Here is a 25679-nt window from a genome sequence, read left to right on the forward strand (position 1 = left end):
TTAACGAATCATCATGCATTTTTTGTAATTACTTGAAAGCTGAAACAATAGACAACAGAAAAAATTGTCAAAATCTGATGCACTGTTTAAGAACTTAAGATACACGAAAATAGCTATAACAACTACTATACCCTTCCCTATACTCTTGGACGAACTGGATAACCAGTGAAATAACAAAACTGGATATCCAGTGAAGTAATTAGATGCGGGCATAATAAATGGTAATGTTTTCATGGTTACAGCTCTGTGCTTAAAATGTGTAAATTGTGCATAAGATTCTGGGGAGGGGGGTTTATGAGGAATTGGAATTTATAATAGCAGGAAGAAGTATCCAGTGGTTCAACTGCTAGAGCTTTAGTATATATCTTCGTCTTCTATCATTGACAATATTGTAGCTTTTGGTTTCTCTTTTTGGTCTTAATATTCTTGGAGCCACCTTGTATTGTTTTTATATAATCTGGTATTGTAAAACATAATAATGATTCGGCCATTCTTTTGTAGGCCTACTGAATATAGATAAAGTTTTATTTCATTTATTATTAATAAAATCACTTCAGGCTTCTGCATTGATGTCTGCAAAGCAGCGAATACACCCAAATCTTGTGATGGTAGCACCGCTGCTGGAGTTGGGGTGTGGAAATCATTATTTTCAGTGATGTCTATCTAGTGTGTTTTTTGGCCTAGGTTTTCAAGGTGTAAACATATTATCAGAATTACATCGTCTGATTCTTTGACTATGAAGTGTATCTCTGTTTTCATGATCTGCAAATGGATATTTAATATTTGTTAAATTATTTCACTGTTTCTAATCACTAAAATTACTCTAGGCTTAAGTTAGATATCTGTGAAGCACTCATGGATGGGCGAGGATGATTTAGCTAGTAATTTAGTTTGGTTGGACTTGATTAAGTCATTGACTAATAGCATTCAATACTTGAGAGTAATAGGACTGTAGGCTGCATGAGTTTATGAGGTCTAATATTTTTCAAAACCATAGTGTAACATGGCAGGCATGAGAAGGGGATGGTAATGGCCTGAGAGAACTTGTTTAGTTATACTTATGGTGTAGCATGGAAGGCAGGCATGACCAAGGGAAACTCTGGCTAGTTATATAGCTTATTAGGTGTTGATATTTATAGATTCACTTTTGTTTTGTTTTAGATTTTTTAAGTAGTTAAATTACATATAGCATATATCTAAATTATCATTCATTCTTCTACTAAGCAGTCACATGTAGGGCTCCCATCTGTTAAAATCATCTAGGTGTCGAACTTGGTCTGAATACCTCTACATGGGTTTGAATCTTGGTAGATGGGTTTTTATCACATACAATCATCCACACCAATTGTATTCAACCAATTAAACTACAACCCTTCCCCTTCTGACTGTTCTAAATTTTTCAAAGTAGATTTCCTATAAATTTAAGAATAGCTCTGTTTTCTATTCATGATGGTTATTGATAGACATGAGATAATTTCATTTCATGCTCCCTCCATTAGATGGTTCAGCCATTCTGTCAAAACAAAAATTTGTTTTGAATATTAGATGATGAAGGGTTGATTGTCATTTTGATTTATTTATTTTATTTATTAACTATTATTATTTGATTGTGGTTTTAGTCTATTTTAAGTAAAAAGAGGTTTTAGTATTATTATTTAAAGAAAGAGAAATATATTTTGAGAAAGGAAAAAGAAATAAAAATAAAATAAGATGATGTGTTTCTATTTGGTAAGAAGTTAAATGAAGAAATTCATCATAAAATTATTTTAAAGAAAAATAAATAAATTTAAATATTAAATAGACTAATTAAGATATAAATTTTAGAAGTCTATTTCATCAAAAAAAAAATGATGTGATTTAAATGTTTTGAATCTATTTATTTGTTTGGTACATCTATATATCTTGTTTGAAATTCAATTAACTATTTTTTTCATAACAAAAACCTTTTATTGGAAGTTTTGAAACCTTTATTATTGTTTTTAGCAAAGCTAGATTCTCCATTAATAATCTAGTGAAGTGAGGGATTAAACTTTAATAGTTAGGCTTTTAACATTCTCTATACACAACCTTGAGCTTCTTTGTACCTTCAAGTATATTGAAAGATTTCATAGAATTGTTTTTAAAACCTATGTCTTTATTCAATCATCAACAATCCATAACATACTAGGAAGTGGTAACTTAAAGAAATTGCTTATATGATATTGCAAAGACATAATAGTGAGCTATGGGAATGGTCTATTATTTGTAGTTACAATATTCACAAATGGGATTAGTATATTTGTGAGTTCACAAACTAAACAAGCCTTGTAGAAGGCTTGTTTTTATTCATGAATGTGTCATTTGAACTTGTTTTTTATATATTAATATGATTTTTTTGTAAGTTATGTTTCTTTCTAGTAAATTTAGTTTTTCTTTTCTTTTCTCTTTTGGGTCATCATGTAGTGCTTAAATTCTAAACTACTTTTGTCCACATCTTGCTTTGATTGTAAACCTCTACCTCTTTCTCATATGGCTACTTGTGCTACTCCATCCCTTTCTCGAGTCTTTGTGGGACCTTGGCCTTTACCTAGTGGACTAAATTATAACTTCATAAATGTATTACTTCTATGAGGTCCATCTCTTATTATACTCAAATCAAGAATACCTTTCAAACTTTTTATTGGGAACTTATTTACTCCATCCCAATAACTAAATACCTTTCTTAGATTAAACATTTAGTTTTTGAATTGTGTATTTGAGTCATCTTTTTCAAGTTAGACTTATTCCATGCACAACACATTCTTAAACCTCCACAATTGTCATTTGACTTTTCTTTTAATCTCAAATATACCTATATATTTTCCCAATGTTCATAGGCAACCTTTTAAAACACGCTCCAATTTATTGTAACTTGTTACATTTTTCACAAGGACTACAACACATTCATATACACTAAATTACTTCATCATTTGTTTCTCTTCCTGCAACTAGTCCTTTCATAATATCCTATTAAATTTAACTTCCACAACACTAGGTGTTAGCATTTCTCAAAATTCTCAAGTTCTTATACTTTCATCAACCCATGGTCATCATATTGGTACCTTCTAATTTTTGGCAACATGTCTTAGTGTTCACATCCCAACAAGTCTAGGTTATAATTCTTTTAATATATATACATAAATCTCATAGTTGTAAATTTCTTTCCTATTTGTTTGAGCTTATAATATTGACTCCACTAGGAATTACAACACTCAATTCTTATGATTTACTGTTTTTTTTAATAAGATGTAAAATAGGTTAGGAAGGGATCCTCAAACCCTTTACAAAACCATTTTTACTAAGAAATGCACAACCAACCAACTGTAGATTTGAAATGGCTCTAACGGCTTTGACTCTCGTGCATGTGACTTCGGCTCTAATGACTTATACTCCATAGGCGGCCTTTGTATCTGGTCTTGGGCAGTCTTTGGCGTGCGAGGCTTTGATTGGGTCCACCTTTGTTGCTTTGGGTGTGGATTCTACTGGGTTGTGCCCCCACACCCCCTCTTGCTGGCGCTAACGGCTCTCACGTCGTTGTTCCTCCTCCTCTTGCACAATGTTCTGCAAGTGGTGGAGGCCCTTCTATTCGCGTGGATATGAATGTTCTGTTTGCACTGCACCCACACCCTCTACGTTGGGTGATCGTGTTGGCTCCCCCATGACATGTGTCTCTACTCTGAGTTTGGGGGTGGATGCCCTCGCTGTTGGTAATGCTTGGGTTAATGGGAACTCTCCTCGGACTGGTGATGTTGTTGACGACCTTCCTACGGGTGCTATAGCTAGACCTTCTTTTGTTTGGAAGCGTAGCTTTACTTGTGTGGCCAAATTTGTTGCCCAGCCTTCCAAGGGGGTTTGTCCTCTTCCCTGTATCAAGTCCTCCCATGTGGTGGTTTGTGGATAGGATGTTTTGGACAACATTGAGTTCTACCAACACTGTGCTCTAGTGTGCATATTCTTTGGCCTTTGGCCTTCTTTACCTGATCTTCACTGCTAGGTGAGTAACTCATGGAAACCTCTAGTTGCTCATAATATTGAGATCTTTGCTTGTGGTAAGGGCTTTTTTATTGCTTCCTTCACTTCCTCTGATCAAGACCTAATATTGTGCAAAATGTTGGTTTAGGGAGTTCACTCCCTCTTTGTCAAGCCTTGGACAACTTTTCAATTCCCTTACTAAACCACTCAATGTGTGTCTAGTTTGGGCTCGTCTCCCGAATCTTCCTCTTCATTTTTGGAAGTACACTTGTTACGAGGCCATCAACAACTCTTTTGGTTGTTTCTTGATGGTGGATGATGCCACGTTTTCCATGGGTCACTCCACCTTTGCTCACATCTTGGTGGACACTGACATCTCCTTTCCCTTCCCTAGGGATGTGGTCCTTATGGTTAGGGATAGGCCTTGGTCTCAACCGCTGAATTTTGAGGGCCTCCCCTCCTGCTATAGGAAATGCTTTGCTATGGGTCACTTGGCATCAAATTGCTCCTTCTCGCGTCACAAGTGTGCAACTACTTGGTGAAAGGACACCACTTTAGATCACCTAATTGTCCATGCTACTGACTTGAATGACGAGTCACTCACTGTCGATAATGATGATGTCGATGTTGTTGTTACTCCTGATTTGCAGTCTGCTTCCACTACTTTCGAATGTGCTCCTCATGACGCTACTTCTACCATCTTTGCTCCTGTTGTTGTTCCTCTGCAATAGATTGTCAAGGTTTCACCACAACCTGCTGCAGTTCTACAACAAAACTCTACTGTCGCTCCTAATTACAACCTTGTAGAGTCACTCCCACTTGATCTCTCTTTTGATGGTCCTAATGATTGTATCGCTTGGACTATGGTTCGCCGCAGGAGGAAGGGGAGGCTCTCCCTGTTAGGAACCAAAAGGAGAACTGGGAGGGGTGAATCAGTTGTCCATGAATTTCAACCCAATTATAAATTAATTCAACTTAATACTTAATACCGGTAAACCAAACTTAATGTCGGTTAAACAAATTAACAGTGTATATCAATATGAGTGAAACTTAATGCATGAAACAGAAAGAGAAACAATATCCACAACACATAATACACATATTTTTGACGTGGAAACCCTGTAAGGGGAAAAACCATGGTGGGAAACCTTACCCACAATCAGATGATACTGCTGCAAATAGTATGTGTATACAAATGGGATCTACACATGCAAAAAGACCAACCGCCTAGAGTACACTGCTCAATAATGGGAGTCACACTGACTACAGTAGGATGGTTAAATCCTAGAATAATGTACTGCTTCAAAGTGCATCTGCAATGTTGGATTCAGTATCGGTTTAAGCTCTGATAAACACCTTCAAACCTTCCTTGAACCTTCAAATGATGTCTGCTTGATTCCCTCTATGATCTGCTCATATGATCTTCAATATTCGCACATACCATGACCATACCACAATTCCACACTTCATCTCACAAATGAGAGCTTGCATTTATACAAAACCTAAGACCAAATACTAAGGTTGGCTCACTAAGAATATTATATTTAAATCAATTACAAATAAATCTCGATGCGATACAATATGTCGGCTCAATACATTTACAACAATATCCAATCAATAAATCATTTCCATAACGTGTCGTGCTGATCTGGAATAGATAACGTATATCGGTCCATAATCTAGACTTATCTGCCAGTAACAACAAATATGTCAACCCGATTAGACCAATAACCAAAATACCAAAACCAAGTATCCAAACCATGTCTTTGACATAATCAAGTGATCTCTAGATGATAACAAGTCACCATCAGTATTGGTGAACCATATAACCTGTCGGTGAGCATATACCGGTGACTATGCATAAGTCGTTGATCTTGTTGGTGAACACAATGTGTCGGTTCAACAGTAAACCAATATAACCATAGTGCCAAATCAACAATGTAGATCTCCAGAAGGATAACTGTTGGCATCAATGACAAAACCAATGTAACACATCCATAATACCAACAATCTCCCCCATTGGCATTGATGGCAACACTAGATGGAAAAACATCTAAGTGCCAAAATAGAATGCCAAAAACCAAATGTCAACAATCTCCAGAGTAGATCAATACCAGAAATCAAAACCAAAATACAAAGGGTATATATCTCTCCCCCAATGAATAATGTTTTTCCATAGATATCTCTCCCCCTTTGACATCAAATGCCAAAGTAGTTAAGAAGAAATGCCAGAACATACAACCAACTACTCCCCCTGAGAAGTAACTCTCCTCCATCAAAGCCGGAAAAAGATTTCTCTGTTAGTTTCTGTCGGTTTGATGCCAATCTTCAATCATCCAAGTCTCTGCCGATGAGGGTATTACCCCAAGTTGTTCTCTGAGATATTCAAAGGTTTCCTTTGGCAAAAGCTTTGTAAAGATATCTGCAACTTGCTCTTTAGTATTCACACAAACCAATCTTACTTCTTTTTCTTCAACATTCTCTTTCAGAAAATTATACTTGATAGAAACATGCTTAGTCTTAGAGTGAAATACTAGATTCTTTGATATATCAATTGTTGTTGAATTATCACAATAAATGATTATCGGTTCTTTGTATTTTACCTTTATGTCTTTCAACATTTGTTTAATCCATAATACCCGAGTACAACTAGTTGTTGCTGCAACATATTCTGATTTTGTTGTTGATAATGATGTACAACTCTGCTTCTTGCTTATCCATGAAATCAATATGCTACCAAGAAATAATGCACCGCTAGTGGTACTCTTTCTGTCATCTACATCTCTTGCCCAATTTGCATCGTTGTATGCACATAAATCAAAATTTTCATCTTTAGGATACCATAAACTAAGATTTGTTGTGCCTTGTAGATACCAGAAAATCTTTTTTACTGTTAATTCATGATTTTCTTTAGGATTACTCTGAAATCTTGAAACAATACATACTACATTCATTATATCAGGTCTTGTTTGTGTCAAATACAGTAAACCTCCAATCATAGATTTGTATCTTGTCGTATTAACAAGAGCTTAATCATCCTTCAATGTCAATTTATCAGTTGTAGTCATAGGAGTACTTACCGGTTTAGAGTTTTCCATACCAAATTTGTTTATTAGTTCCTTCGAGTATTTTGTTTGACATATGAATATACCTTTATCAGTTTGTGAAATCTCCAATTTTAAAAAGAATTTTATCTCCCCAATCATAGACATTTCAAATTCTTCTTGCATCTTGTTAGCAAAGTCCTTACACAATCCATCTTCTCCTCCAAAAATGATATCATCAACAAAAATTTCAATAACCAAGGTGTCATCATTAGTCACTTTGTAATATAAGTTGTTAGCATTACCTTTAGTGTAACCAAGCCTCAAAAGATATTTGTCCAATCTAGCATATCAAGCTCTAGGAGCTTGCTTCAATCCATACAGAACTTTCCTTAATCTGCAAACCATATCTTTATCATTTGTCAATTAAAATCCATCAAGTTGTTCAATGTAAACTTCCTCTTCAAGATCACCATTCAGAAATGCACATTTTACATCCATCTGATATACTTTATAGTTTTAATGAGCTGCAAATGCAAGAAATAATCTAACCGCCTCAATTCTAGCTACCGGTGCAAAGGTTTCATTATAATCAATTCCCTCTTTATGTGAATATCCTTTACAAACTAATCTTGTTTTGTTCCCAATTATCTTACCATCTTCATTAAGTTTATTTCTATATACCCATTTAGTTTCAATTACATTTTTGTCTTTAGGTCGGGGAACTAATGTCCATGTATTGTTCTTTTCAATTTGTTCTAATTCATCTTTCATTTCTTTTATCCAATGTTTATCTTGACATGCTTCAATAACAGATGGTGCTTTAATTTAAAAAATTAAGCATACCTCTTCATTTGTCAGTCTTCCTCTTGTCATAACACCTTGATACTTATTTCCAATTATCTGATTTTCTAAATGATTTAGTCTTACATACTTGGGTTTATTCACATGTTGTTCTTCAATCACTGTGGAATTCTTTGATGATGCAGGTGTGACTGAATCTACATTCTGTACCGGTACAATATGTATTGGTTCATTTATGATCATCTCAACTACCAGTTCAGAATCTACAGACCTTGAATTTCCTCTAAAGTGTTCATTTATCTTCACATTAGCACTTTCAATGATCTTCTGCAATCTTTTATTAAAACATCTATATGTCTTGCTCTTAGATGAATAACCAAGAAATATTATTTCATCACTTCTAGGATCAAATTTACCAACATACTCATCTTTCCTAATATAGCATTTGCTTCCAAATATTCTGAAGTATTTAAGAGTAGGAGTATTGCCAAACCATAGTTCATAAGGGGTCTTACCGGTTTCACCTTTGATGTGAACTCTGTTGAAAGTGTAAACCGTTGTATTTACTGCTTCTCTCTAGTAGACATGAGGTAGTTTTGCTTCCAATATCATGTTTCTAGCTGCTTCCAGAATAGTTATGTTTTTCATTTCCACAATTCCATTCTGTTGAGGTGTCTGAGGTGCTGATAGTTGTCTTTTGATTCCATTCACTTCACAAAATGTATTAAATTCCTTACATGTAAATTCTCCTCCTTGATCAGAGTTCAAACATTTGATTTTCTTATCGGTTTCATTCTCTACCATTGCCTTGTATAACTTGAATTTTTCAAAAGCCTTTGTTTTCTTCCTGAGAAAAGTAACCCAACACATTCTAGAATAATCATCAATAATTAGCATAAAATATCTATCTCCTTGTAGACTTCTTGTTCTTGTTGGACTACACAAGTTAGTATAAATTAAATCAAGAACATTATTGAATTTCTTAGAAATACTCTTAAAGGTTGTTCTAATTTGCTTTCCCATTTGACATTTCTTACATACCAGATTATGAAGTTTCACAATCTTAGGTAAATCCCTTACTGCCTTAGTTGAACTGATCTTTACAATGCAATCAAAATTTACATGACAAAGTCTCTTATGCCATAACCAACTTTCATCAATGTGTGCAATCAAACATGTCTTATCACTGTTATTCAAATGAAAGATATTACCTTTAGTCTGATTACTGGTTGCAATCTCCAATCCAGTTTTGTTCATAATTTTGCATTTTCCATTCTTGAATTGTAACTGAAATCCATTTTCAACTAATTGACCAACACTCAAAAGATTATGTTTCAAACCTTCAACATAATAAACATTGTCAGTATTGTGCCTACCATCCAAAGATATAGTGTCTTTTCTTTTGATTAAACAAGCTTTATCATCGCCAAATCTTACTAGACCTCCATTATATTCTTAAAAAGATAAGAATTTACTTTTATCACCAGTCATATGATGTGAACATCCACTATCAATGATCCATTCATCTTTTTCCTCAATTTTAGCCGCTAGGGCCTGCTCTACTGGTGGGATAGTAGGTGTCAGTTGATCTTCTTTTATTGCAACAAATGTCCATCCATTATTTGTCGATTCTTTATCAGAATCATCTGTAACTCCTTCATCAACATAGTAACATGATTTATCTTTGTTCTCCTTAAATCTGTATCTCTGATATTCAGGGTTAGGCTTATATGTTCTTTTAGCTTCCTCTCTCAATTTTGCATGTCTTTTAGGACATCTAGATGCTATGTGACCAACTCTATTGCAATTAAAAAATTTAAACGGTGCTTTACCTTCATAGTTACTTCCAATTGGACCTTTAGGCATCTTCCTTGCAAATAGTGCTTCAAGTTCTTCCAGTTCTCCATTTTCCATCCTGATATTTTCAAGTTCTTTTGCATAAAGTATTTTCCAATCAGATTTGTTAGATGATGATGATGATGACGCTACAGATGATGATGCTCCGAAAGCTAAATCAGGCTTAACTGTAGCAACAAGATCAAATTCCTCAAGCTCAAATGCTGAAAGTTTTCCAACCAAGGTATCTCTAGATACTGATGTATTAGGCATTGTTCTCAACTCATTAATAGCAATTACTTTCATTTTGTAAGCCGGTGGCAAAGCTCTTAAATCTTTAGAAATAATTTCTTCACTTAAGGATCCTCCACAACATTGTATTCCGAAAACAATTTCATCAACTCTTTTCATAAAAGCAGAAATTCTTTCATCTTCTTCCATTTTCAAAATTTCATACCTGACCCGATAACATTCCAGTTTTGCAATTTTGACAGTGGTATCTCCTTCATTCAATGTTTCCAGTTTATCCCAAATAGCTTTATCAGTAGATCGGTCTGATAATCCCATAATTTGCTGATCTGATAATGCGCTCAGAAGTGCTTCTCTTGCTTTGCAATCATTTTCCAGGTCCTTACCCAATGTCGGTGGATTAGGTTAATTCAGAGTAGGACCAACATAGCCATTCTTTGTAACTTCTCATATCTCTCTTCCAATGCAATTCAAATGTGTCTCCATTCTGATTTTCCATATACCATAGTTAGTTTCATCAAGTTTAGGACTGTCCTTCCTAAAAAATGTTCGTTGCCATAGGATCTCCTCAAGTTGTTAGACTTATGAAAAAACAGGACTAAGCTCTGATACCAATTATTAGGAATCGAAAGGACAACTGAGAGGGGGTGGGGGGAGGGGGAATCAGTTGTCCATGAATTTCAACCCAATTATAAATTAATTCAACTTAATACTTAATACCGATAAACCAAACTTAATGCCGGTTAAACAAATTAATAGTGTATATCAATACCGATGAAACTTAATGCATGAAACAAAAAGAGAAACAATATCCACAACACATAACACATATATTTTTGACGTGGAAACCCTGTAAGGGGAAAAACCACAGTGGGAAACCTTACCCATAATCAGATGATACTACTGCAGATAGTATGTGTAAACAAATGGGGTCTGTACATGCAGAAAGGCCAACCGCCTAGAGCACACTACTCAATAATGGGAGTCGCACTGACTACAATAGGATGGTTAAATCCTAGAATAATGTATTGCTTCAAAGTGCATCTGCAATGATGGATTCAGTACCGGTTTAAGCTCTGATAAACACCTCCAAACCTTCCTTGAACCTTCAAATGATATCTGCTTGATTCCCTCTATGATCTGCTCATATGATCTTCAATATTCACACATACCATGACCATACCACAATTCCACACTTCATCTCACAAATGAGATCTTACATTTATACAAAATCTAAGACCAAATACTAAGGTCGGGTCACTAAGAATATTACATTTAAATCAATTATAAATAAGTCTTGATGCGATACAACATGTCGGCTCAATACATTTACAACAATATCCAATCAATAAATCATTTCCATAACATGTCGTGCTGATCTAGAATAGATAACATATACCGGTCCATAATCTAGACCTATCTGCTAGTAACAAAAATATGTCAACCCGATTAGACCAATAACCAAAATACCAAAACCAAGTATACAAACCATGTCTTCGACATAATCAAGTGATTTCTAGATGATAACAAGTCATCATTAGTACCGGTGAACCATATAACCTGTCGGTGAGCATATACCAGTGACTGTGCATAAGTCGTTGATCTTGTTGGTGAACACAATGTGTCAGTTCAACAATAAACCAATATAACCATAGTGCCAAATCAACAATGTAGATCTCCAGAAGGATAAGTGTTGACATCAATGACAAAACCAATGCAACACATTCATAATACCAACACTCCCCCCTTGCTCAATCCCTTCCCTGTCAAGGCATGGGTGTCTCTACCCCTCCTTGAGTTGGGTCGAGTTAGTTTTTTTCGCTTGATAGACTTTTATGTTTTCCTGTCTAACCTAGTAGTTTGGGAGCTTTCTCCCATGAGTTTTGTATTTTTGGTTTGTGGATAGTCATGGACTATGTAAAGGGTCAACACCCTAGTTATCAATGCTTTTTAATAAAAAGTTGTAGATCATTGGACTAAAGTGAACGACAAGTTTTGAAGGGACCCTAAAACTATATATAATACATTGTCCAACATGATAAGCATAACCAACAAACATTTGAACACATGACTATAGTAAACCAACAACAACATGTCTTGAAGGGGCCCCAAAACTTATGCTTAGTGAGACAACGGGTTGCAACAAACCTAAACAAAGGGGCCACAAATCCACAAACCAAAGCACAACAAAAACTACAACATGTAACTAAACAATGCCTCTTTTTCATATCAACCCTCAACCCCTTAATCTCAAGATGGGAGTTAGAAACCGATTTAGAAAGAACTTTATTTCTTGTTTGGATGATCACCTAGGAAGTTCATCTTCCTCTAGACCAACACAATGGGAAGGAGGTACATTGTCCTCCCCCACTCTTGCCTCCAAGGAAATCACAAGTGAAGGGAGTATCCAATGGAATAGAAAGCTTCATTAATTAGTAGCATCACAAGACCTCCCAATGTCCCTTGGTAAGGTCACTAGAACCAAAAAAAGACCTATCATTATCTGTATCACCTCAAGGGGAAGACACTAAAGGAGCAACAACAAGATCCAATGAGAGAAGAAAAACCCTCAACCACCAAATTTGGTGAATTAATAGGGGCATCCATAGTCTAATGATCAAGAAGGACTTCATGTCACCAAGTGGAAGACTTCAAACTATTATGACAAGGATGAAGGCACTCGAAATCCAAGTGACTTGTAGCAAAGCATTGCATGCACTGCAAAAGAAGGTTTTGATAGTCTAGTGATTGAACCTACTTTTCTTCCACCATTAAAACAACCTCTTCATGAGGAGGTTTGGAGATTTCTAAATCCACTAAAATACGAGCAAAGGTTGAGTAGCCAATGCTTAGTGTCCACCTTAAAAAATGTCCAATAAGATTGCCAATATCTTCAAAACAAGAATCATCCTAATACTAGAGAGGTAAGTAAGGTATCCTTACCCAAATAGGCATAACCTTAAGGGATTTAGTCCATAGGTTGAAAGAGGGAAACCATGATTTGAGAGAGAGGTAGCGATCTCCTTAAAACCATAACCAACCATCCAGCATGGTCTCCAGGTTCTCATTAAAGGAAAAGCCTACAATAAAGAAACCCTAAGTGCAAGGGATTATTTTAATGGCATTCTTGATGAGAAGCCTCCAAGATTTTAAAATCCCACTAATGTAAAATCAAGGAGTGAAGGCCAATGACAATTGAATCTACAAATAATAATGAGACAAAAACAATAAATTTCATTTTTAGCCACTTCCTTACCACAACTAGAGGAATAAGTGAACATGGCAACAAGGGAGCCTTCCCACTCAAAGGAGAAAAAGCCACAACCACACCCACCACAACAACAAAGGAGGGACCCCCGTTTCCCACCATAAGAAGTCTTACTCATGGACCAATGAGTGTAGAAACACAAGATGGCATATCAATGAACCAACAAACAACTTACCTTATGACCTAATGTTTATAAATGTGAAGAGGCTATATATATAGAAACTAGAGCAAAAATTCAATCAAATTTAGATATGAGAGTGGAGGTGAACCAACCACTCGTTGATGCTAAAGAAGATGCCCAACCTTTGATGTTGGAGAGGATTCTTGATTGTTTCCCTCTATAGATACATATGTGAATCTATTTAAAGAGGTCAAGGAAAAAATTTCAAAAGGAATATAAATTTAGTTGGTATTCATATAAACATTAAAATTTTATACTCAACAATCCTCAAGGTCAAGTTACTAAGAGGTTATTGAATATAACTTCCAAAGAAATATTTGAAAATAATTTTAAACATAACGATACAATTAGTTAGCAAGTATACCTACTCATAATGAGATGGACACATTATAATTATTGGGTGTAAATTAAGAAAAAAGGAAAACACATCTAGAAAAAAATGTTCAAAATATAGAAAATTATTATTCTATTACAAAAAAATCTTTCTTTGTTGATAATAAAAAACACAAACATTTCATGAAGAGTGTTATTGACTTCTATTGTAAGTCCATAAATGTTTATAAAAAGTCAAATTTCTTCACTTTTAAATGAACTTTGGTTTGAAAGATTATATCAAGATATGTGAAAAGAAGAAAGGTTTTAGATGACATTATTGTGGAATTCAATTAGGCGTTAAAGTGCAAGGCTCTGTAGTCTAACAAAATTGAAACAAATGTTAAAAATTTGATCTTAAGTTTTTGGCACGAATTCATCTTTCATCAAATAGTAGAAATGTTCTTAAACATAGAAATTAAACTAAATGACAATGAACAATGTAAAAGTCATTGGCCAGAGATAACACAACATGTGTGTGTGTGTGTGTATATACACATACACATACACATACACATACACATACACATACACATACACATACACATACACATACACATACATCTCTCTCTCTCTCTCTCTCTCTCTCTCTCTCTGTATATGTGTGTGTTTGTACACACACATACATATACATATACATATACATACATGTATGTATGTACACACACACACACACACAAACAAACTATGTTTGAAATGTTAAGGCCATGAAATGTAAACCCAAACAAAGTCTTTGAAACTTGTCACCATATTGAATTTGATCTTTATTATGAAGTGTTTTGAAATATTAGAAAAGAAAGCAATGGTGTTGAAAATGCACCTCCTATAAGAGTAAGCAAGTCATATGTGATAAATATATATTTATATGTTTATACATATACATATATACACACATACACATGTGTGTGTGTACATACATACATATATACATACATACATACGTACGTATGTACATATATGCATGCATATACATATAAATATACACACATACAAACTATGTTTGAAATGTTAAGGCCATGAAATGTAAACCCAAACAAAGTCTTTGAAACTTGTCACCATATTGAATTTTATCTTTATTATAAAGTATTTTGAAAGATTAGAAAAGAAAGCAATGGTGTTGAAAATACACCTCCTATAAGAGTAAGAAAGTCATATGTGATAAATATAATGATGATGTAGATAGTTTAAATGAAATGCATGAAAGAATTTTCAAAAACATGTAGAAATCAGATTGCATTTGAGAAATGGAAACATTGATATGATGAAGATGATAATTGAAAGAGGTATAAGTACATAAAGTATCAAACTAAATTTAGGAAATAAATCACAAAATAATGTTTTTGATTAAGGAAAAACAAGTTTTTAAGGGACCAAAAACTCTATACAAGACAGGTTTTAGAAGGACCTACAACCCGAATCGAAAGATAAACTTGAAAGTCCACTCAAAGAAATAGAACACAAAAGAGACTCGGCACAGCCAATCAAAAGAAGGGGAACAACAAAACCCCCACCAAAAACTAACAAGCTGCAAAAAACCAGCAACCCTAACCTAACCAAGAAGGATCAAGAATTTGTCCTACCCTTGTGGGATCAAAGGGTCATATCAAAAGAGGACTGGGACAATTTAGATTTTTTACTTTTAATAGTAATCCATCCCTCCTCAACCCTAGCAGTAGCCTTTTTCCAAGAGGATGGGTCCTAAATAGAGGACCTCCCATCATCAGGTGGAACAGAGCCAACATCCAGAGAGGCGGGGATAACAAAAGATCCAGCAGCAATCTGGGATGCGGGAGGGTCATCCATCGAAGAAGAAGATCCAACATTTTTTAAACGATCAGTCGGGATACCACCGCAAGCATCCACACATTCCTGAGGCAAGGCAACACCAGAAACGGAGGCAGCAATCAGAGGCGCACTACCATCGACCTGAGGAACCTGTGCCACCACCTGGGAGAAGCTTTTCTTTTTAACAAAACAGTGTTCAATGGATGCACCCTTCCACCAAGAAGTAGGTCTATTTTTCTTTTTATCTGTTTCACATCGTGCAACAACATGTCCAGTCTAGAAGCACTTTCGACATCTAAAGGGAATACCTTCAAAGTCGAGCGGTTGGACCCAAGATCCCAAGGAAGATTCAATCTCTAACTCAACTGGAAGCCCTTTAGAGACATCAATGTTAACCAAAATCCGAGCATAAGTAGACTGATAAATTTGGAAAGATACCTTATCAATCATTAGGAATTCGCCTAAAGCCTCCCCCACTTCCTCTAGCAGAGAATCCGTCCATAGATGAAGGGGAAGGTTAGGGAGCCTAACCCAAATAGGAATCTCATTAGAAGAATCAGTAGATGGGTTAAAACCCGAGAACCAGGGTTTAACCATCAAAACAAATTTGTCCTCCCAGTTGAAAGGATTAATACCTAAGATTTTTGATTTATCCTTTGCATATTCAAATTTGGCAATGAAAAAACCCTTGGCTGAAGGAAAAATGTTAACTAAACCTTTTATGATCGGTTCCCTGCTTTGGGAAATCCAAGTGTGCAGCTGAGGAAAGCTTGGCCAAAAAAAAAATTCTCAACTTAATTGAACCATACATATGACACGTCTTTTTTGCTAAGTGGCAAGCAAAAAAGTTTAGATTGTTGGGAGATATTTTTTCTCCTAGACTAGACTTATTGTTTGTTGGTCCCTTGTAGAAAATTAATCTTTAACCATGAAAAGGAGATTCAAACACAATATTATAATTGAAAGCAAGTACTATTATGGTGCATGTGTTATTGACATACACACATTTGAAGTTGGATAGTGTTGAGAGTACTTATCTAAAAATAATCATTAAAAGAGAATCACTTTATAATTAACACTAATAAAGAGCGTGGCACATATCTTGTGTCACATTAATTTACAATTTCTCTTTTAAGATCTTATGTTTCATCATATATGTAAAATAAATTTTTAAAGGGCCTAAGAACCATTTAAAATCAATGTCAACCAACACAAAGGCCAAAAAATGATAAAATTGTAACCAAGCTACTCCACGACAACGACAACCCCATATAAACAACTAACCCACAACCTTCAAAGGAACAATAGGCTAAACAACACCTAGCCACCACCTAGTGATATGATCACCCAAAATGTGTGCATTATAAACATGAATATGTTTAGGAAGACTTATCTTCTTTCTCGGGACAACTATATAAGACACAATTTTCTAGATCCTTAGTTTGAGAGGAAAGGAGATGAGAATTTTCTATCATCACCACAACTTGCCCCACTATCCACAAAGCAAAGGAACATCTAAATCTAAAGAAAACATAGACTACACAAAATTCAAAGACATTTAAAGAACAACACTAACACACTCCCTAAAAGACATAGTTTAAACAAGAGTGACCAAGGTAAAAACAAAATAAAAGAATCCCAACAAGAGAAAAAGAAGGCATTGACTCAACTCTTACTACATAGAGAATCACCCTAGTAATATGATCAAGAAATTATAAACTGGACATAAGAACCCCACTATCCTAAAAGTGAAAATAATTCACCAATAGTTATGTGTTTGAGATGGACATTATGCCACCAAGTAGTTGAATCTGCCAACTTATGACAAGAGTGGGAGCAACTAGAAGCAAGTTGTCTAATAGAAAAGAATATTTTGCAAATAAAGAGAAAAATTCACAATCGAGCATTTGAGTCTAGAGATTATCCTCCACCACAAGAACAATTACCTTAGGAAGAGCCTTAGAAATGTCAATGTTGGCCAAAATACAAGCATAGGCGGTGTCATCAAAATTAGAAGTAGCACCAATCTTGAGAAAAACAACTATCACATTATTGATATCTTCAAAGCGAGAAACAACCCAAAATATAGAGTCGTAGATTAGACAATAGATAACCCAAAATAAAATAATATTGAGAAACTGAAAGAGAGTATTGAAAGAAGGGAAGTTGGGCTTGAATGAAAGAGCATGCTAACCCCACATACATGGCCTACCATCCAACACTACTCCCTTATCCTCAATTGATTAAAATGTTGCAATGAAATTCCCTATGGCACATGAATAAAGTTCAATTATATCCTCTATGAGAGACCTCCAAGAGTCCAATATCCATTGATTCAGTGAAGAAGAGAATGCCATAATTTATTAAATTTATTGATAAAGCCAATATGAAAAGAATGATGAGCATCTTCAGTCACAAAATGTCCACAATCAAGGACAAAGGGTGATATCAAGGAAAATGCATCTTATACTGCTTAAGGCCAAAGCGAGAAGGGACTCTTGCCTCAACCAGTGTAGCAAACGACACCAGGTGGGAACCTTCCTAGAGAAACTTAAAAGGATGCACTTCAGTAGAAAGAGTCTTGCCATGAGGGACTATCACAATAGAAGAGAAGGTTGTAGTAACATGCAACAAAGTGGGGCCATCACCAAGGAGGGTTGCCTTACAAGAAGTACTCATGCCAAGAGAATCCAACGCAACAAAGGAAATGATCCATGAGTCCCGTCATTACCATCCATGACCACCTTAGCAAATAAGATGCTCAAACAAAAATAAAAAACAATGCCATCATTGACCAAATTTGTACAAACATTTAGGAAAAATCATTTCAATTCAATGTTAGGGTTCTAAGTGAAGTCAAGAGTGGAGCCATTATTCAACAATGAGGAAGTAAATAGTTGTGGGGGATTTTAAGATCTTATTACAAGAAATTTAAATTGTTTAAAAATTATATAGTTAGATAGATGTGTGTCACAATTCAAATCAAGATTTTTTTTTGGTACTTCATAGATATGATCAACTTCTCAATAGAAGTTTTTAGAGTTGTCAAAGAAATGGTGAATATATGGATTTGTGGAATGCACAATAAGAAATGTGCAATAAGAAAACAACAAATGAATAATGAGGGAAACTATATAAATGATGCATACATTATTGTAGAATTATGTAAGAATCATTTTGTGTGAAGTATGCATAATTTCAAGGAATAATCCACATTCATAATCTTTTGGGAAATAACAAATACATTATTTGAACAAAGTTTGAATTGTTTAAATTTACATAGAAAAATTATTTTATTATGGTTGCAATTGCACTTTCAAAAAAAATATAGTTGAGATTTGGGTTTGTATATAAAACTTGTAGGTGTTGCTAAAAAAAAAAGTATGCATGGCTATAAGAGGATATATAATATGAGGCACTCATATTATGTCATTGCATACTAGGGATTACTCTTTCTTTTGTTATAATTGCATGTTGAAAAAATATAAGAATTTCAAGAGCCAACAACATGGCTATATTAATCGATGGAATTTGCTTCTAGTTGTTAATGATACATGGCTAAAATAAAAGATGAAAGCTTAAAAGTCATTTTTTTATTTCAATTGACTATGCTTCCATTTCAAGATCATTTTTAAAACATCTTTTTTTATTAAGTAATATGTTGATAAAATGTAATTTTATTGATTAATAAAATTTTGAATTTGTGACCTTTTAATTTCTTTCTTAACGTTTCATTATGCTAAGAGATGTTTTTATAGTCATAACTTAGACTAGGAATGTAGAAAATTATGTAAGTTTTATTTATTATGTTGCATATAAAAAAAATTAAGTTAATAGAATCAAGTTATAGGATTTTGTTTCCCATAGACTTAGCTATCGTAGAAAAAACATATTTGATACAAGTTAAAATATTTTAAAATAGGATCTATTATACTAATTATGAACCTCACAACATGGTGTATCATTATAACTACCTATTGATTTCTATTGACATGTATGTCCATCATGCTCCATACATATGAACATCATAAATGAGGACTCCATAAAGATAACCATGATAAAATATTGCATGTTATTTAAGTGTTTGAATCAATTGGTGTGATATGAGAAATGAGAACTTTAATTTCATTCCCTGTAGATTTTATATGTTGTGATTTTATTAGAAGTATGATGACTTCTATATGCATGATGTGATTTCATTTCATTTTGTAGAGTATAGGTAATATGATGTCATTTGATTCTATATATTAGGCATGATTTGGATAAAATATTATTTCAATCAAATTTGATGAATATTTTTATGATGTATTTTTTTGGTTGTGAAAAGCACATGCAAATATATGAATATTTAATTTAAGGTGAAGTCCAATTAGACATGTTTCAATGCAATATCTCTCATTTAACGATATCCTTATAGACTTTAAGACATAAAATGTATTCATTTGAGGTAATGAGTTAACACACCAAAGAAATAAGAATCAAGAATAAAATAGTATTTAAGTGGAATGAGGGGACCTCAAAAAACTTAAGGTGACTTAAGGGGATAAATTTCTACATATAAATAGACCCATTTGAGTCTATTATGTGGATCCTTCTTTATCACTTTGAAATTAATTTTAATTTTGAAATTTTAACTCACATACATAATTTACTTCTCAAGAAAGTTTTGCACAAAAGTTAGTTGAATAATTTCAGCATCATTTGTAATATATGTACTTAATCCCCCAATGTATTTGAGATGATAGTGATGGTCAATTAGCATGATAAAAATTTCTTGATTATAATGGGTATACTTCATAGTGGACTATGAGATTAAATAATTGGTTGTAGAATAATAACACTTTTTTTTTCTTTTTTGATAGGTAATGGGTCGAAGTCAATAAGGTGCACATACCCCACCTCCATATGGAATTTGAACTTATGACCTCTCCTTTAAGAGAACAAGTTCTCCACCACTAGGCCAACTCGGGTTGTACTGTAGAATAATAACACTTGATCATTCAATTAATTTTTGTTTTTAATTTGTTGCAATTGTCAAGATAATTGAATACATAATGGATACTTTTGTTTCTATTATGTGAAATATTAATTATGATTGGCATCCTTAATAGTGAATTATGTCATTGTATAATTAGTTGTAGAAACACACCACTTGATAATTCAATTGATTCTAAAATATTTTATATTTTTTCTATGATCAAATAATAAAATACATAATAGGTAGTTTTGTTTCTAAGATTTTTGTAACAATTATATTTTTTGATGGCATATTTTCTCATAATATCTTAACTAATAATTTTATTTTCTCAAGACAAATGCATTTTTTTTTATGATCTATCATACACATGTTCTTAGAAGCATCTTATCTACATTGAATATGAGCATGTATTTGATACATTTCACGAATCTATGCATGGAGAACATTGGCCCTACACGTTTACATATTTTGGCCTTTGTATCATATTATCTTCCCCATGTGGGGTTTTGTAAATTCATGATGTATTGATTATATTTCGCTATCTTGAGCATATTTATTTATGATATATAATTATCTATGTTGAACACTTTGTCTATGATCCTATATATTGATAATGATATTCAACTTATCATTTATCATACATCATTACATATTATCTCTTTAAGATTCTATATGATCTTATATATGATATATGATATTCATATTCATATTCAATTTAGCATTTAGTGATCTATACAATATATGTTTTAATTAATAACTCTCTCTTTAAGGATTAAAAAATTAGGCATGAATTTGTAGTAATTGGTGAACTAATACATAACTAGAGATCTTGGCAATTTTAGGCACCATTTTTTGTTACAAATAAATTATAGACCCTACATTGTATTATTAACAATAGATTCATTGGGTTTTCAAAGAGATTCATTAAGCATCAATTTATTTATCCACATAGTTGTTTCGTGTGTGTTTGTAAGTCACTGCCAAAGTCATTTATATGCAAGTAAATAATGTAAACATGTATATAAAAATCAATTTGCTAATGTCAAATGTACATAAGACAAAATATAAAACTAGTAAATGTAAAAGTGTGCATGTAATCATGTGTGGTAATCTAAAATGGATAAGCAAATATATCATAAAATAAAAAACATGTTAGTCAATATGTGGCATGATGGATGATTTTGGATCTCAAATGGACAACATAAGATTAGATGAAAAGTGGATTAAGGGATGAAATGGACAACATAATAATATGATGGAAGTGGATTACTTGTGAGGAGAGGAGACTCCAATTTACAGATTTGAGAAGGCCAAAATGAACTGCCAAGATTGATTTGAGAATGAAGGGTTGAGATTGAAAGAGAGATTGGAAGAGGATTGAGAGGACAAGGTGTGTGAACTAAGAGATATGCCATAAAGGTATTTCTTGTCTCCATGCCTCACAAGGTACATGGGGAAGAGCTCCTAAGTACATTGGGAAGAGAAAAGGAATATAAAATTCCTTGGGGGAAGGGAGGAGGAGTTAAAATTCCAGAATAAGAGGATGTGTGAGAAGACTAAATGAGAAAGGGGATTAAAAATTCATCAGGAAGAGGATGCATAGGGAGATTCAAAGAATTTGAATTTCCTTGAAATGATCAAACGGGGTAGCATTTAAGATTGGAGGATGAGATGGGAAAGCCATTTATGGCAAAGCGTTGACTTGACCCCTAATCAAGGTGATTGGGGATGTCCAAATGATTAAGGAGAATGATTAGATGGATTAATGAGTGATTAGAGTGCAAGTGGGAAAGTTAGGAGGATGTGACATGAGGAGAGAGAATGAGTGAAGGAAATTAAAATTGAGGAATAATGACAATCATGCTTCTAGATGAATTAATTAGGCTAAGTGAGGATTAGGGAAAGTGATTTGTAGGAATCACTTTAGTTAGGTTAATTAATTAAAATTAATCAACTAAGTGAAATTTATAAGAATTAATGATTTGTATGACTTTAGAGTAATAGAGAAAATTATTTATTTATTTGATAAATTAATTACTGGACTGTAGTGACAGGATTAATCAAATCAAATTTAATTAACTCTGAGAGGAATAAGGATAACATAATTTAATTAATTAATTACATAGAAAGGCTAAATTAATTAAATATTTAATTTAATTAATTTTAGGCATCTACAATATGTATGATCCTAGTCAAGAAACCCTAAAAGTGAGAATCATTCTCTAAATGATGATAGAGCCCCACAAAATGCACATAAATAAATTAAAACAATTCATGAATACAAAAAACAAAACATGAACATAATACTAGGACTCATGCTCTATTGCTAGGTGATCTATGCATAAATATAATACTAGAGATTGCATAGATATAATACGAGAGATTGCATGTGCTATTATACTCTATAAGAAGGTAGTACTAGTAAAGATGAGCATGTCCAAGTGTATTAATATTTAGGACCACAAACTGTAGGTACTAGGACAACAAGTCAAAATGTGTAAATGGAAAAGGTATTTCCCCTTGAAATAAATGTGTAAAAGAATGTATGCAATTGATTTTAAAGTATAATAATGTGGATAGAAAGAAGGAAATATCTTGAAGGACATAAACAAGTTGTTTGTGGTCCCCATAATATGGGTAACGACAATAAAGATGCATATGGTTGTGTTGTAACCAAAAAGAAGAGAAGATGGTCGCACCTAAATTTTTTAGCATGAAATACCATCAAGAAAAGGAAGGGAACTATCTATGCCACCTAATATGTACTAACAAAACTAATAAAATAGTAGTGTGAGTTGACTCAACTAAACATAAAGGGGGAGTGGTTTGATGAATCTACAAAGTACACCTCACAAGAAGAATGAAGAATGGAGTTCTGCAAAGGGTAAGGTGTATGATAGTAAATACAAAAGTTATAGAAGTAATGTTGGAAATGGAATGAAACAACTTGTCATTATGAGAATGAAAAATTGTATCAATTACAATGAAATAGAGGACATGGTGGGTATATGTGAGGCTTTAGGAATAGTAATGGGTAACATAGTAACAATAAATTGCATAGGAGAAGCTAGGTAAGGAGGGATATAATGGTTTTCAAAATTTTGCTTGGATTCTAGGAGAATGGGTAAGATATGTTTAGAAGGGTCAACAAGAGGTATATAGAATTTAGGTTCAACTTTAGATACATGGAAAATGGGTTAGGTAAGTGGACAAAACAAACAATGAGGATTCATGGGTGAAGGGTAGTAGAGTGTTCATCATATTTGAGGAGAGGATATTATATAAGGACTTGGTCAATTTAATAGAATGAAGAACTAAGTTAGAAAGAGAACAAAAATACAAGAAAAAAGGCTAGATATGCAGAAATAAGTTCTCACAAAAAGAGGTGGGTCTTTAGGAGATTGGAAACCACATCAAAAAAAAATGAAAAGAAATGAGTGAATCCCTAAAAACTCCCATGAACATATTGTTTGTATTGAGCCAAGTGTGTAAGAGAGACTTTAGGTTCAACATGTAAAATTAAGAATAAGAGATAAATGCATAATTAACATTAGAAAATGATTGTATGGAACAATTAGGTAAGATATAAAATTGTTCTAAGGTATTTCTTAATCAAGGTGATATGAAAGGATTTGGCTAAAACACTTGTTTCAAGTATGAGTCAAAAATATGGTGGAGAGGTGTCTCACATGATACAACAAATCACTATGGACATTGCATTTGTCAAAAGAAAAGAGTTCCCACACTAGCAAGAGGGAGGTGGGTGAGAATCTCAAGAGAGTAGAGAAAGCATGGATATGTAGGTGTAGGAGTAGTAGGAGGCATCTCACAAAAAAATGGTGATGCCTCTCAAAAATAAAATGGTATAGAAGAGTAGTAGGAAAAGAAGGTGAATGAATAAAATGGTAAGGGTATAGGTCTACCAAAGATAACTCACATGTAAGAGAGGAAATAGTAGATGAGTGATATCAAAGGAGAAAGTTTGACTAACGTGATGTTAAGAAAGTGATGAACAATGTTATAATGATCAATATTGTTTGCAAGAGGAAGTCCATCCTCCCCAAAAAAGAGGAGGGGGTGAATATGAGAAGATTTCATCTTTCCAAGAAAAAGGGTCAATGAAACCACAATGTGTGTCATAACTTGAAGATGAATCATTAAATTCACTAGAAGATATATTATCAAAATATGTTTGAGAGCCATGTAGTGAAGAAGTGTCATCAACCATAAGAATAGGATCCTCACATGTGATGAGAGAAGAGGAGGCCTTAACATCCTTTGGGATATTCATGGAGTTTGAATATGTAGCTCCAAAGGAGGAAGATTTATGGGAAAAGACATGTTACCATCACAAACTATTGGAGAGGTAGTGGAATCAAAATAAAGATTCTCAATAGGATGTGAAGTGGAATGAAAAATAGTAGAATGGGTATCAACATCATATATCTCATACAATGCACGATCTTGATAGGTCATGGATATAAGTATAGTGAAATTTTCTAATATATAAGAGAAGAAGTGCACAAGATCTATAAAGGAAAAAAGACAAGAGAAGTAGTCAAGAGTCTCCTTCATAGAACATGTCTAGGCATGTATGTTATAGATAAAGGTTATATCGTCCAAAACATGGAATTAATGAAATAAGAGAGTAGTGCATTATAAATCCAATAAAAAACAATGTCATATGTCTATAAATTATAAATCCATACTCTATGGAGATAAAAACCATAGTTTTTATGTGATTAGACAAGAGGTGTTGATGGTCACCAAAGAGATATGCCAATAGAAATAGAGAATTGAAATGAGAAAGAAGAGGAAATTGCAATACAATCATATAGACATAAAATATACTACAAACACTATTTAAATGATATTACATCAAGAGATAAATTAATAAATAAGCATGAGGATGTCAATGAAAGTTCAATATTATCTACCCACAACAAGTTTCAATAATGGAGGTATAACCAATAAAGTGCAATTGAGGGAGAGATAGTTGCATGTGTCTCTTTATCAATTCAAAATTTTACTTGTATAAAGTGAGTGAAGATGTTGAAGGGTCATATTCAAGCATAAATAGAACTTTTACGATAAACATGCATTACAACAAGTAAGCTTAGGCAATTAGGTGGGAAACCAATGGTTCAAATTTATAAAATTTGTGGGACACTA

The sequence above is a fragment of the Cryptomeria japonica genome, chromosome 11, assembly GCF_030272615.1.
Source record: "Cryptomeria japonica chromosome 11, Sugi_1.0, whole genome shotgun sequence".
Taxonomy (NCBI): Eukaryota; Viridiplantae; Streptophyta; class Pinopsida; order Cupressales; family Cupressaceae; genus Cryptomeria; species Cryptomeria japonica.